The sequence below is a fragment of the Solanum tuberosum genome, unplaced genomic scaffold (genome assembly GCF_000226075.1).
Source record: "Solanum tuberosum cultivar DM 1-3 516 R44 unplaced genomic scaffold, SolTub_3.0 scf00135, whole genome shotgun sequence".
NCBI lineage: Eukaryota > Viridiplantae > Streptophyta > Magnoliopsida > Solanales > Solanaceae > Solanum > Solanum tuberosum.
Genome location: NW_006239059.1, coordinates 934,500 through 947,607, shown reverse-complemented (window position 1 = coordinate 947,607; position 13,108 = coordinate 934,500). Strand labels below are relative to the sequence as shown.

Sequence of the window (13,108 nt, the reverse complement as noted above, 5' to 3'; positions counted from 1 at the left end):
CAACAGTTGGTAAACCAATCCAATTGTATCAAGCAACAACAAAGAAGACGAGGCCTAGTTGTGCACGTGTAAAAGTGTTGGTGGATCTCAAAGGAAATTTTCCTACTTCAGTACAGATGAATATAGAAAATCCTAAAACGGAGGAAAGGAGGTCAAGTTTGATAGCCATCCAATATGATTATGTCCTTAAATATTATTTGGAGTGAAAAATGCAAGGACATAACACAATTAACTGTAAAGCATGGGTAAATGAAAGGAGAAAGGAAGAACATGCAAAACAATTTCAAAATGATACCAATCTAGAGCAGCAACCATTCTTCAAAAAGGAAATGCCAAAATTCTTTCAAGTGGGAACGTAGTAGGGGATCTGGGTAACTGGACTGTAGTTAAAGATAGAAGAGGTTGTCCCAGTAAATCAAACACATCCACCACTGTGATGAGTAACAAATTTGGTGCTCTTGCACATGAAGAAGAATACATATATGATATCAGCAAGGGAAACGATAAGTCACAACAAGATACTACATAATTACAAAAGGATAATTAGCTAAAAAAAATGGGTAACTAAGTCTTTTGGACCTGTGTTACATGGAGGAAATCACAAAGGCAAAGAGCAAACAGGGGACAACATAACACAACAAAATATGAACAAAAATGAAGCAAGTCTAAGGGATAATGGACAAGAACCTCAACCCAATTCAACATTGACATATGCACATGTAGAAGATAGAAAAATGAGTGTAGAACATAAGGGGGTGTACAACAATAAGGAAGAGATCAACATTCCGTCCAGTCAAGAAGAGGAAATACTCGGAGATGAGTTATTGAATGATGATTCCAACAGTCCTGCAACACAAACTAAAAATCAATTATGTCCATATGAGAGTGTCAAGATGACGGATAATGGGATTCACATTAATGATCATAAGTCAAATAATGATTTAGATATTGTGCCTTTCCCTACTCCTATTCAGACAGAAGACATTACAATGGCAATACCTCAATCTCCTAATGAGGTTCTTCATAATATTCTCACCTATAAAGAATCAGAAATCGGACACCTCCAATTATGTGACACAAATGTTCAAGTAGAGGACCTTTCACCTAGAAGTATTAAATCAATAAAGTTTGCAAAGAAGAATAAAAAACAAGGTAATGAAGAATCTATTCAACCCATCAGATCTCAGCCGAAGAGGCAGGTGACACATAAAAAATAATGTTATCAATGAAGGCCCTTATATGGAATATTAGGTAAAATGCATTCCAAAGAGTCTTGATGTTACATAATTTTCACAAGTTCAGTTTTGTTGCTCTGATGGAACTGTTTCAGCATGTGGGAGGCTTGAACAGATATAATAGAAGATTGAAAGTGGCAAAGGGGTATTCCAATAGTAGTGGTAAAATTTGGTTATTTGTGAATCATGGATTTGATGTAACAGAAGTGAGAAATTTTGAGCAACAACTTTCTGTATTGCTTAGAAATCAAAATTCTAAATCAACATGTGTTACTATTATTTATGAAAAATGTGACCTCTATCAGAGAATGCAACTATGGGAAGATATTTCCCAAGTAGCTGATGGTCTGCAATATTCATGGATAATAGGAGGGGACTTCAATGTGTTTCTTAATGAGGAAGAAAAAATTGGTGGTCGACCAGTGACAGGGAATGAGGTTGAAGATTTTTAAAATTGTATTGAATCTAATGAGCTATATCTTGTTCAATTTAAAGGCACTCCATTTACTTGGTGGAATGGTAGGGCTCGATGTGATTGCATCTTTGAGAGATTAGATAGAATTTTTGTTAATAATATGTTGCAAGACCAATCCAATTTCTCAGAAGTGGAACATCTTTCTAGAACTAGATCGGATCATGCTCCTCTTTTATTCTCATGTGAAAATAGATATTCCAGATTCATCAAACCTTTTAGGTTCCTGAATTTTTGGACTAAGCATAGGGGTTTCAAGGATGTGATTAAATAGATTTGGGATGATGAGTATTCAACCAACTATTTTCTGGATTTCAAGAGGAAGATTAAGAAAGTAAAGGCTGCTCTTTCTTTATGGAATAAGGAAACTTTTGGAGACATATTCAAACAACTCATCATCAGAGAGGAAATAGCAAGAATCAAGGAAAAGCACTTTGAGGAATTTCCCTATGCTGAAAATATAGTTATTATGCAAAGGGCAAAGGATGAATATACTAGATATTTGCATCTAAAGAAGAAATTTTGGCAACAAAAGGCAGGGTATGATTGGTTTGACAGGGGTGATAAAAACATAAGATTCTTTCATAGCTTGGTGAAAAGGAGAAGACAAAGAATGAAGGTAACAAGAACTCAAAATGCACAAGGACAATGGTTGGAAGATGAAAATACAATGGCTCAGGAGGCAATAACACACTTTCAAAACCAATTTCATCAGGACAGAGATGCCACTAATATCACCTTGCTGGACCACATACCATAATTAATCTCTGAGGATGAAAACACTGAGTTGGGGATTGTTCCAAATGAAGAAGAAGTGAAAAATGTTGTTTTTAATCTTAATGAGGACAATTCTAGTGGTACATATGGACTTACATGTAGATTCTACCAAGTTTGTTGGGACAATGATATTTGTAGAATGGTGTGTGAGTTTTATGTGGGCAGCTCCTTACCTAGGTTCATTACTCATACTAATTTGATTCTCATTCCCAAAAAGGATATCATTCAGTCCTTTTCAGATATGAGACCTATTAGTCTAACAAAAAGGATATCATTCAGTCCTTTTCAGATATGAGACCTATTAGTCTAACAAAAAGGATATCATTCAGTCCTTTTCAGATATGAGACCTATTAGTCTAACAAAAAGGATATCATTCAGTCCTTTTCAGATATGAGACCTATTAGTCTAACAAAAAGGATATCATTCAGTCCTTTTCAGATATGAGACCTATTAGTCTAACAAAAAGGATATCATTCAGTCCTTTTCAGATATGAGACCTATTAGTCTAACAAAAAGGATATCATTCAGTCCTTTTCAGATATGAGACCTATTAGTCTAACAAAAAGGATATCATTCAGTCCTTTTCAGATATGAGACCTATTAGTCTAACAAAAAGGATATCATTCAGTCCTTTTCAGATATGAGACCTATTAGTCTAACAAAAAGGATATCATTCAGTCCTTTTCAGATATGAGACCTATTAGTCTAACAAAAAGGATATCATTCAGTCCTTTTCAGATATGAGACCTATTAGTCTAACAAAAAGGATATCATTCAGTCCTTTTCAGATATGAGACCTATTAGTCTAACAAAAAGGATATCATTCAGTCCTTTTCAGATATGAGACCTATTAGTCTAACAAAAAGGATATCATTCAGTCCTTTTCAGATATGAGACCTATTAGTCTAACAAAAAGGATATCATTCAGTCCTTTTCAGATATGAGACCTATTAGTCTAACAAAAAGGATATCATTCAGTCCTTTTCAGATATGAGACCTATTAGTCTAACAAAAAGGATATCATTCAGTCCTTTTCAGATATGAGACCTATTAGTCTAACAAAAAGGATATCATTCAGTCCTTTTCAGATATGAGACCTATTAGTCTAAGTAATTTCATTAACAAGATCCTGTCCAGAATTACGCATGATAGATTGGAAAAGATTCTCCCAAAACTGATTTCTACTAACCAATCTGGATTTGTTAAGGGCAAAAGTATCATTAAGAATGTTCTATTGGCTCAGGATCTTGCCACCGATATTACTAAGAAGGGAAAGCCTGAGAATGTGATTAGAAAGCTGGCTAAGGCCTATGATAGGGTTTCTTGGTCCTTTCTTATGAAAGTACTAAGGAAAATGGGATTTTGTAATAGAGTGGTAGATTTGATTTGGAGATTACTAGCAAATAATTACTACTTTGTGCTTCTTAATGGTCAATCATATAGGTTTTTTCATTCAACTAGAGGAGTTAAACAAAGGGATCCTTTATCTCCAACATTATTCATCTTTTCAGGAGAGGTCCTACATTATTCATCATTTTAGCAGAGGTCCTTTCTAAAGCTCTCAATACTCTATTTGAAGACCCCCATTTTGTTTGTTATGGAATGCCTAAATGGAGTGCTAATCTCAATCATCTAGCTTTTGTTGATGATACCATTATTTTTACCTCTTCAAACATATATTCTATGGAAAAATTATGTCTATTTTGAAGGATTATGAGAAGCAATCAGGTCAAAAGATCAATAAGGAAAATATTTCTTATTATGTACACCAAAATATATCAGCAACCTCTGCTAATCAAGTGGAACAGATTACAAGGAAGGTAAGAGGACAATTCCCTATGATATATCTAGGATACCCTATTACACATTCTAGAAAAAGAAAGGAGCACTATGCAGAATTATTTAATAAGATTAAAGGTAGATTGCAAAGTTGGAAAGGGAGAATGCTTTCATATGGGGTTAAGGAAGTCCTTCTTACTAGCATTCTTCAAAGAATCCCTATCTATGTTCTTTCTTCTATTACCCCCCCCCCCCCCCCCCCCCCCAAACTCCTCCCACACAAATGTTAGTGTATCGGTGTGGTACCCATTCAAATTGTTAGTGTATTGATATGATTCATAGAATATTTGCTAAATTCTATTGGAGTAATAAGGAAGATAGCAGAAATAAACACTGGTCTAAATGGGTGAATATGTGTCTTTCTAAACATGAGGGGGATTTAGGATTTAGGTCGATGTTTGATGTATGAAAGGCTATGTATGCAAAGTTATGGTGGAATTTAAGAACTCAAGGTACTTTGTGGTCCAATTCTATGTGGACAAAGTATTGTAAGAAACAAATTTATACCTTTGTTCAATGGAAAGAAGGTTCCCAAATCTGGAAACATATACTTGAGAATAGGGAAATGCTAGAGCAACATATGTGGTGGGAACCTAGAGGAGGTACTTCTACTGTTTGGTATGATAATTGGTCTAACGTGGGACCCTTGTACCTACATGCAGTTGAGGAGCAAACTTGTCACCCCATGAAAAACGTTGATGAATTTCTAACTGAGGATGGGTGGGACTATACAACAATGAGAGATTTTGTCCCTGAGTATGTTGTAGACAGAAAGTTAAAGCTAAGATTTGTACATGCTGTGATTTATAAACATCTACAAGTACCAGTCAAAACAGAGTCATATTCATTGGCAACCTCGACAAAATAAAGTTAGTAATCCTTTTTATAGATCTAAACCCAAGTGGTGGTATCAATTTCATTTGTGGGATTCAACTCACCGAGATTAAATCTAAGAAGATGAGAAACTATGCTTACCTCAGGTTTAGTATGCAACAAGCATTATTGTGGTGGTCAATTTGAGATCAAAGCAAGTGTCATTAAGCGGATTACTCCGTGGGAATCGCCTCTGTGTGGTTGTGAGCAAGAGATAATCGACTATGTACGGATGTGATCAAGTGTTAATCGAGATCGACTGGTTACACCATGGATAGTCTTCTTCTAGCTACTAGAAAGAGCTTCCGTGCTCTTCATTTTCCACGTTTCCTGTTCCTCTTTCCCTTTCCATTTTCTTTCTTATTTTGTTTGTTTCCCTTTCTGCATTTTCTGAACAACTGTTAGGGTTTAGCACTTTTGGCTAAGCTCTCTTTTGTACTTAAGTCCTTTTAATTTAATACATGTGGCCCCTTGGGTCTTGGTTTCAAAAAAAAAAAATGCACTTCAGAAAATAGAGAGAAGGTGTAACGAAGATGAGACAAGTCTCAAAACTTTTAAATAAACAACATACAATCTCATTTGCTGCACCACATCCGTTTGATGGTCACCTCACACCATTGATTAGCTTCAAATGTAGCTGTCATAAAAAATGATAGTCACCCCAAAACAAAAAATTGTGTTCAAAATATTTGATGTAAAGGCCATTTTCACAAGTATATCTATCTAAAGTGGCTAACCTAGATTTCGACAACACACCGCAAACCTAAATACACTTTTACCTTGATTCACTGGTGGCCATGGCCACCACTTCCGGCCAGCCTCCTCCGGAGACTGGTCAAACCCTAGCAGATCCAGGGCTTACAAGAAACTATGCCGCAATTTTACGTCCAAGCTTAGTGGATACTAAACCAGTAAAAATGAGACCAATTTCATATCTTCACGGGGAACCAAGAATTGTATGGGATGAGGAGGAAGTCACACAAATGATTTTACAAGGAAAATTTACAATATGCTGTGATTGGGAAGTTCTCTTATGGAATGCCAGAAATCAAGGAATTACGGAAGATAATCCCAAAACAATGTGAGCTAAAAGGAGAATGTAATATTGGATTATTGAGTACTCGACATGTTTTGAACAGAGCTGAGATTATGGAGGATTATGTCAAATTGCTTTCCAAGCCAGCTTTTTATTTGACACAACGACAATGGTCGTATCCCATGAGGACACTCAAATGGGATCCTATGTTCGACCCGGAGGAGGAAACGACAACAACCATAGGCATGGATATACTTTCCAGGACTTCCACTAAATTTTTTTGTGAAGGAAACGATTTTCTCTCTCGCTGCAGCAGTTGGTAAGCCATTACATGTGGACATAGCGACCAAAAATCAGGCAAGACCTAGCTGTGCCAAGGTCAAAGTGGAGGTGGACCTCCTGGGAGAATTCCCAAAACGAATCAATATTGGGGTTAGGAAATAGTCTGGTGAGGTGGTGGAAAAGTGGATCAGAATAAAATACGATTATGTTCCTAAATACTGTGTGACTTGCAGGCTACAAGGACACAACGAACAAAAATGTTATGCGCTACACCTGGAATTATATCCAAAGAAGAATGAAGCTAGTATGGAGAATGAGTTGGAGAAGCAAGAAAATAAAGGTCACAAGGAGATGGGACAGACAATAACAGAGGGGGGCAAAGCTAAGGCAGGAGAGAAAGGGGAAACAAAACAAGCTAGGGAACAATTTCAGGAACAAAGAAATAGAAGGAATCACACAATTCTGAGATATAATGAGCACAGAGCCAGTACACAAGTTTGGAATCCTAAGCCAAAACTTATGGAGAAGGAAAAAGAAGGGTGGAAGTTGAATAATTAGTTTGAGGCACTAAAGGATCCAGATCAGATTGAGGAGACCATAAAGGAGACATCTAACACAAAAGTGGAAGTGTCAACAAGGAAGTGGGTGGAGGATAACTTCACAAGCCATGAAGCTTTGGGGAAAAGTTCAATTGATCATGGACAAAGGATAGATGATAAAACACAAAATAAGCAAGGAGAGGACACAGTATTTTTGAACAGAAATGAAGGTAAAGAAATTACGATATGGGACCCTGAGAAGGAGAGGAATAAAGAGTCAACACCAAACCCTTTATTCATAGTTGAGTCAAAATCGGGAGATAAAAGTATTCCAGATATTCATGAGTTGACGCCAACTCAGAGGCAAAGCTATCAGGAGGAAAGAGAAGATGACGATATGGAGATGAACATACAGAGTGCCAGCAAGGCAGGAGACTTATCACCTCGACAGATGGAGGAGCTGAAAAGTGGTTCTAAGAAGAATATGATTATGCATACTATAATACCACTTCAGGTAAAGACAAGGAGGAGTAAGGAGAAAGGGAATATCATTACCTAATGATAGGACAATTATTATTTTGGAACATCAGATCTGTTAATTCTCAAAAATCATTTGAGAGATTAATAGAAATAAATAAGAGACATCATTTTTCATTCATTGCTCTTCTGGAACCTTTTCAAGATCCAGATGAGATAGAGGTTTATAAGAGGGGATTGGGTTTTGATAATGCAATGGAGAATTCTTCATCGAAGATCTGGATTTTTTGGAGGGAGTAGTGGACAGGTCATGTCACAAGGGATACTTATCAACAAATAACTTTGAAATTTCTTTTTCACAATAAACCATTCTCTATTACCTCGGTGTACGCAAGATGTACTGAGACAGACAGAATAGAGTTGTGGGAAGAAATGAAGGAGCTCTCAGGTGAAAGTAGTGACCCATGGATAGTGGGGGTGATTTTAATGTTATACTAAATGCAAAGGAGAAGCTAGGAGGTCTCCCTTTTACTCATTCAGAAGCTGCTGACTTTGGACATTGTGTTAACAATAGTGCGCTTGTGGAATTACCAACCACAGGAAGCAAATTTACATGGTAGAATGGGAGGATAGAAGAGGGATGTATCTTCAAAAGGTTAGATAGGATTATGGTCAACTATGAGTTCCTGGATATACTGCTGAGTAGTAGTGTTCAACACCTAATTAGACAGGGTTCAGATCATGCTCCCTTACTGATGGTGTGTAGTTCTGAAGAAACAAATGTGGTCAAACCTTTTAAATTTCTAAATTTCTGGACTAAACATCCGCAATTTTTGGAGATAGTGAGGAAAGCATGGTGCATTGATTTTGTTGGGAATCCATTCTTAGTATTTAAGGCCAAAATGAAGAAAGTAAAGGCAACATTAGGGGAGTGGAACAAAAAAGTTTATGGGAAATTTTTTGAGAAAGTGGCTACACTTGAAGATATGATTAGGGTTAAGGAGATTCAGCTCAAAATTAGCTCAACACATGCTAATAGGAGTGATCTTAGTAAAGCTGAAGCGGAGCTAAAAAAATATGTCAACATTTTAGAGGAATTTTGGAGGCAAAAGGCAGGTATGAGATGGTTCAAGGATGGGGATAGGAATACAAAATTCTATCATACATATGTCAAAGGGAGAAGGAAAAAGCTGCATATAAGAGAGATTCAATCCAATCATGGAGATGTTTTCAAGACTAATGACCAAATATGAGAGGCAGTTGTTGATTTCTTTGGGGACCAGTTTCGAGAAGCAGATGTGATGAATAATTTAGAGATGATCGATAATATACCTTGTGTGATCTCGGCAGAGCAGAATGATAAGATGGAAGAACTACCAAGCTTGGAGGAGATTAAAACGGTGGTTTACAAGCTGAATGGGGATAGCACCAGTGGGCCAGATGGATTTTCAGGAGCTTTTTTCCAAGTGTGTTGGGAAATTATTAATGAGGAAATTTCTAAAATGGTCAGGGCATTTTTTTGTGGACAGACGTTGTCCAGGTTCATTACTCATACAAATCTAATCCTGATTTCGAAAAAAGAAAATGTCCATAATTTTACTGATTTAAGGCCAATAAATTTGAGTACTTTTATCAATAAAATCATCTCAAGATTGATACATGAAAGAATTGCTAATATCCTACCAGCACTCATCTCCCCAAACCAATCTGGTTTTATTCGAGGAAGAAGCATAACAGAAAACGTGCTCCTCGCACAAGAAATAATAAGAGATATCAATATGAGAAATAAGTGGCAAAATGTAGTGGTGAAGTTGGATATGGCTAAAACATATGATAGGGTCTCTTGGATATTCCTTACGAAGGTATTAAGGAAGTTTAGATTTTCGGAGAGAATGATTGACATGATTTGGAGATTAATATCAAATATTTGGTACTCAGTATTGGTAAATGGGCAGTCTTATGGGTTCTTTCAGTCATCTAGGGGCTTAAAGCAAGGAGATCTCTTATCACCTACTTTGTTTATCATAGCTGCAGAGGTATTGGCCCGTGGACTGAATAAATTACATGAAGATGGTGAGTTTAGGGGTTATGGCATGCCGAAATGGTTTCCAAACATAAATCACTTGTCATATGCGGATGATACCATTTTGTTTTGCTCAGGGGATAAGAAATATGTGAAAAAGATGATGAAGGTCCTAGCAGATTATGAACAAGTGTCAAGACAGATGATTAACAAGAACAAATGTTTTTTCTACCTTCATGAGAAGGCTCCTATTATATCAAGACAGAGACTAAGAAGATGGACGGGGATACAACAAGGTCATTTTCCATTCACATACCTAGGATGTCCAATGTTCTATGGGAGAAAGAAGGTATCACATTTTGAATGCATCCTAGGTAAAATCAACAAAAGAGTGATGTGCTAGCAGAACAAGTTCTTATCTTATGGGGGAAGACAAATGCTTATTGCTCACGTACTACAATCTATGCATGTTTACTTACTATCAGCAATGAACCCTCCTAAAGGTATCATAAATAAGATTCATCAAATCTTTGCAAAGGTTTTTTGGGGGAAAATAGGAGGTTTGAAGGGTAAACATTGGGTGGCTTGGGACGACCTGTGTTACCCACATAAGGAAGGTAGAGTAGGATTTAGATCTCTTCATGATGTTGCTAAGGCTTTGTTTGCTAAGTTGTGGTGGAATTTTAGAGTGGCTACCAACTCATTGTGGGGAACTTATATGTGGAACAAGTATTGCAAAAAAGATCATCCAATCATGGCCAAAGGGGAGTGGAGCATCACATATTTGGAAAATGCTGATTCAAATTAGGGAAGAGGTGAAACAGGAAATTTGGTGGAAAATAAGAGCAGGAAAATGTAGCTTTTGGTATGACAACTGGACACAACAAAGAGCTTTATACTTTATAGAGGACGGAGGCATAGAAAGATCAAACTTGGAGGTAAAAGATTTTATTGATATTAATGGCTGGAATAAAGAGAAACTTCAGAGTTTTATCTCTGAAGACATGACTAACTTCATCATTGAGAGTATCAAACCAGAGATTGGTTATGAAGCAGACTGCCCTATATGGATGAGCAATACCAATGGGGACTTCACAGTCCAATCAGCATTAAAGATGTTGAGGGAAAGGAAAGAGGAAAAATAATGGTTGTGGAATGTGTAGATAAAGGGTTTACCCCTTAAAATCAGTTTCTTCCTTTGAAGGGTGTTGAGAAAGAGAATCTCCACAGATGATAATCTGAAGATAATGAGGATACAAATTGCCTCGAGATGTCATTGCTGTGAAGATTACGAACAAGAATCGATGGAACATGTTTTTCTAACATCTCCCATAGCCCAAAAGTTATGGAAGAAATTTGCTTTCTGTTCAGGTTTTGAACTAGATGGAGTGCATTTACAACAACTTATAAACTCATGGTGGAAGGTCAAGAGTACTACCAAAATACAAAAGATCTTCAAGATAGTACCTGCGACTCTTATGTGGGAATTATGGAAGCGGAGAAATGCTACGAGATATGAAAGAGAGGTGAGTTTTTTCAAACTGGTTCAACAGTGTCAAAACACAATAAACCAGTTCATAAAACAAACCTACCCTTGGATTCAATTTCCATGGGAGGAAATGGTTATTTTTTTCACACATTACAAACCTAAACTATTTCATAAAAGTGTGACCTGGAAGATGCCAGAAGCAAGCTGGTTTAAGTGCAACACAGATGGATCATCAAGAGGTAATCCAGGAGTCAACACTTATGCTTTTTGTATAAAAGATGAAAGGGGAGACTTGGTCTTTGCAGAATCTCAAGAGATAAGAACTACCACAAATAATATGGCGGAGGCGACAACAGTTCAAAGAGAACTTAATTTCTGTATAAAAAACAAGCTCAAGAGGGTCATAATTGAAACAGATTCACTAGGTATCAAGAAAATGATACTTAGAGAATGGAAAATACCTTGGGAGATGCTAGAAATAATGGACGATGTAACACAAATGGTGGAACAAAACAGCTTCAAAGTTCAGCATGTATATAAAGTAGGTAATCAATTAGCAGACGCCATTGCTAATAGTGCACACAGTATGTTGCAGATACATGAATACTGACAATTTGAGTAACTACCAGCAAAGTGCAGAAGGATTCTAAACATGGATAAAGCACAAATCACAAATTTGAGAATCAAGACAAGAAAGATAACAGATATAAGCAGCCAACATGGATGACAGATACATTAATCAAGAAGTGAATAGTTTTGCCAGTTTTTATAGTTACATTACAATTTTGTGCCACTACCAGGGAGTTAAATTGGTGAGAAAAAAAGAGGTACCTAGTCTTGGATATGAGTTTACAAAGAGTTCCACCAGCAAAAGTTGAGGACCACACATTCAGAATCGATTCCAATACGCACCTTCTAGTGTCAAAGAGAACATATTTGAATCTATAGCTATCGACGCGGTGAGATTTAGATATCAAGGCAGAAATAGGGAAGAAAACATACTTGAGACATGGAAGTCGAAGCACTGGATTAAGTTCCTCTTAGACTCCAGATGGAACTTTGAATGGATACATACACCTACAAAAAAGGGAAAGATTAGATGCTTAAAGGAGGAGGAAGATAAACAGGAGCAGTACCTTTTGAAGCGGTTGAAGAAGAGTAGTATCACACACCCATGGTTGAATACTGCTCCAAAGAAGGCATCAGAGAAACGGAAAATTCACGAAAGGAAGAAGTAAGAAGGAGGAGCAGCTAGAAACATGAAAAAAGAGATTTTGGAAACAAAATTTAGGGATAGAATTGGGAATAGGGTTAAATTTAGAAAGAGGATAATCATATATGGGTTAACTTTCCATTTTGAAAATTGGGCCAGGAGGACTTGTACTGTGTTTCTATTTATTGAATAAAAGAGCTGCGAGCTCAAATTTGGTTTTAAAAAAAAAACAAGTATATCTACCTCGAGAAAATAATCAAAATGGTCCTTAATGTATGGCTTTGATTCCATTTGGTCCTTAATGTATAGACTTGATGAAAATAATCCTTTATGTATCATAAACTTTGATCAATTTGGTCCTTAACCCTAAAATTAATATATATATTATTTTTTTTGCCGTCTAAATATACGGAATATGTAAAAGATGCACTCGTTCAAGACTTTTTTTCCCCTATTTCCAAAAATTCCAAAAGGGCACATCAATTTTTTTTTAACCAAAAGGGCAAAATTGCTCCTGACGGAGCGATTTTCTTCTGACAAAATAGACTCCGTTACTCCTTTAAAAATCATAAAAATCGCTGCCGATCCAAAAAAAAATTTCTTTTTTCTTTAAAATCGCTGCTGTGATTTTTTTTTTTAACAACGCTGCCCTAGCAGCGTTTAAAAAATAGAAATAGCTGCTATAGCAGCCATTTTCTTAAAAAAGTTAAAAAAATTTTTTATTAAAAATTCTCGAGGCGAGGACTGCTTAAAAAATAATGGGAAATCGCTCCACGTGTAGCTAATTTTTTTTAAAATAATCGCTGCCATTAATTTTTTTTTAACTAAAATCGCTACACGTGGAGCGATTTC

The 13,108-nt window shown here is 36.5% G+C and overlaps 1 long non-coding RNA gene across 2 annotated transcripts; it reads right to left on the bottom strand.

Annotated features, from left to right (window-relative positions):
- Positions 1-386: 386 nt before the first annotated feature.
- Positions 387-12,316, bottom strand: LOC107061381 (uncharacterized). 2 transcript variants are annotated; one of them, XR_001473940.1, is made up of 4 exons: positions 12,180-12,316; positions 12,046-12,120; positions 11,875-11,958; positions 387-846 (listed from the first exon to the last, which is right to left on the bottom strand). It is a non-coding gene; the product is annotated as an uncharacterized lncRNA (long non-coding RNA). The 2 variants fall into 2 exon arrangements; XR_001473941.1 differs by having other exon boundaries at positions 11,875-11,955.
- Between the last annotated feature and the right edge of the window lie 792 nt (positions 12,317-13,108).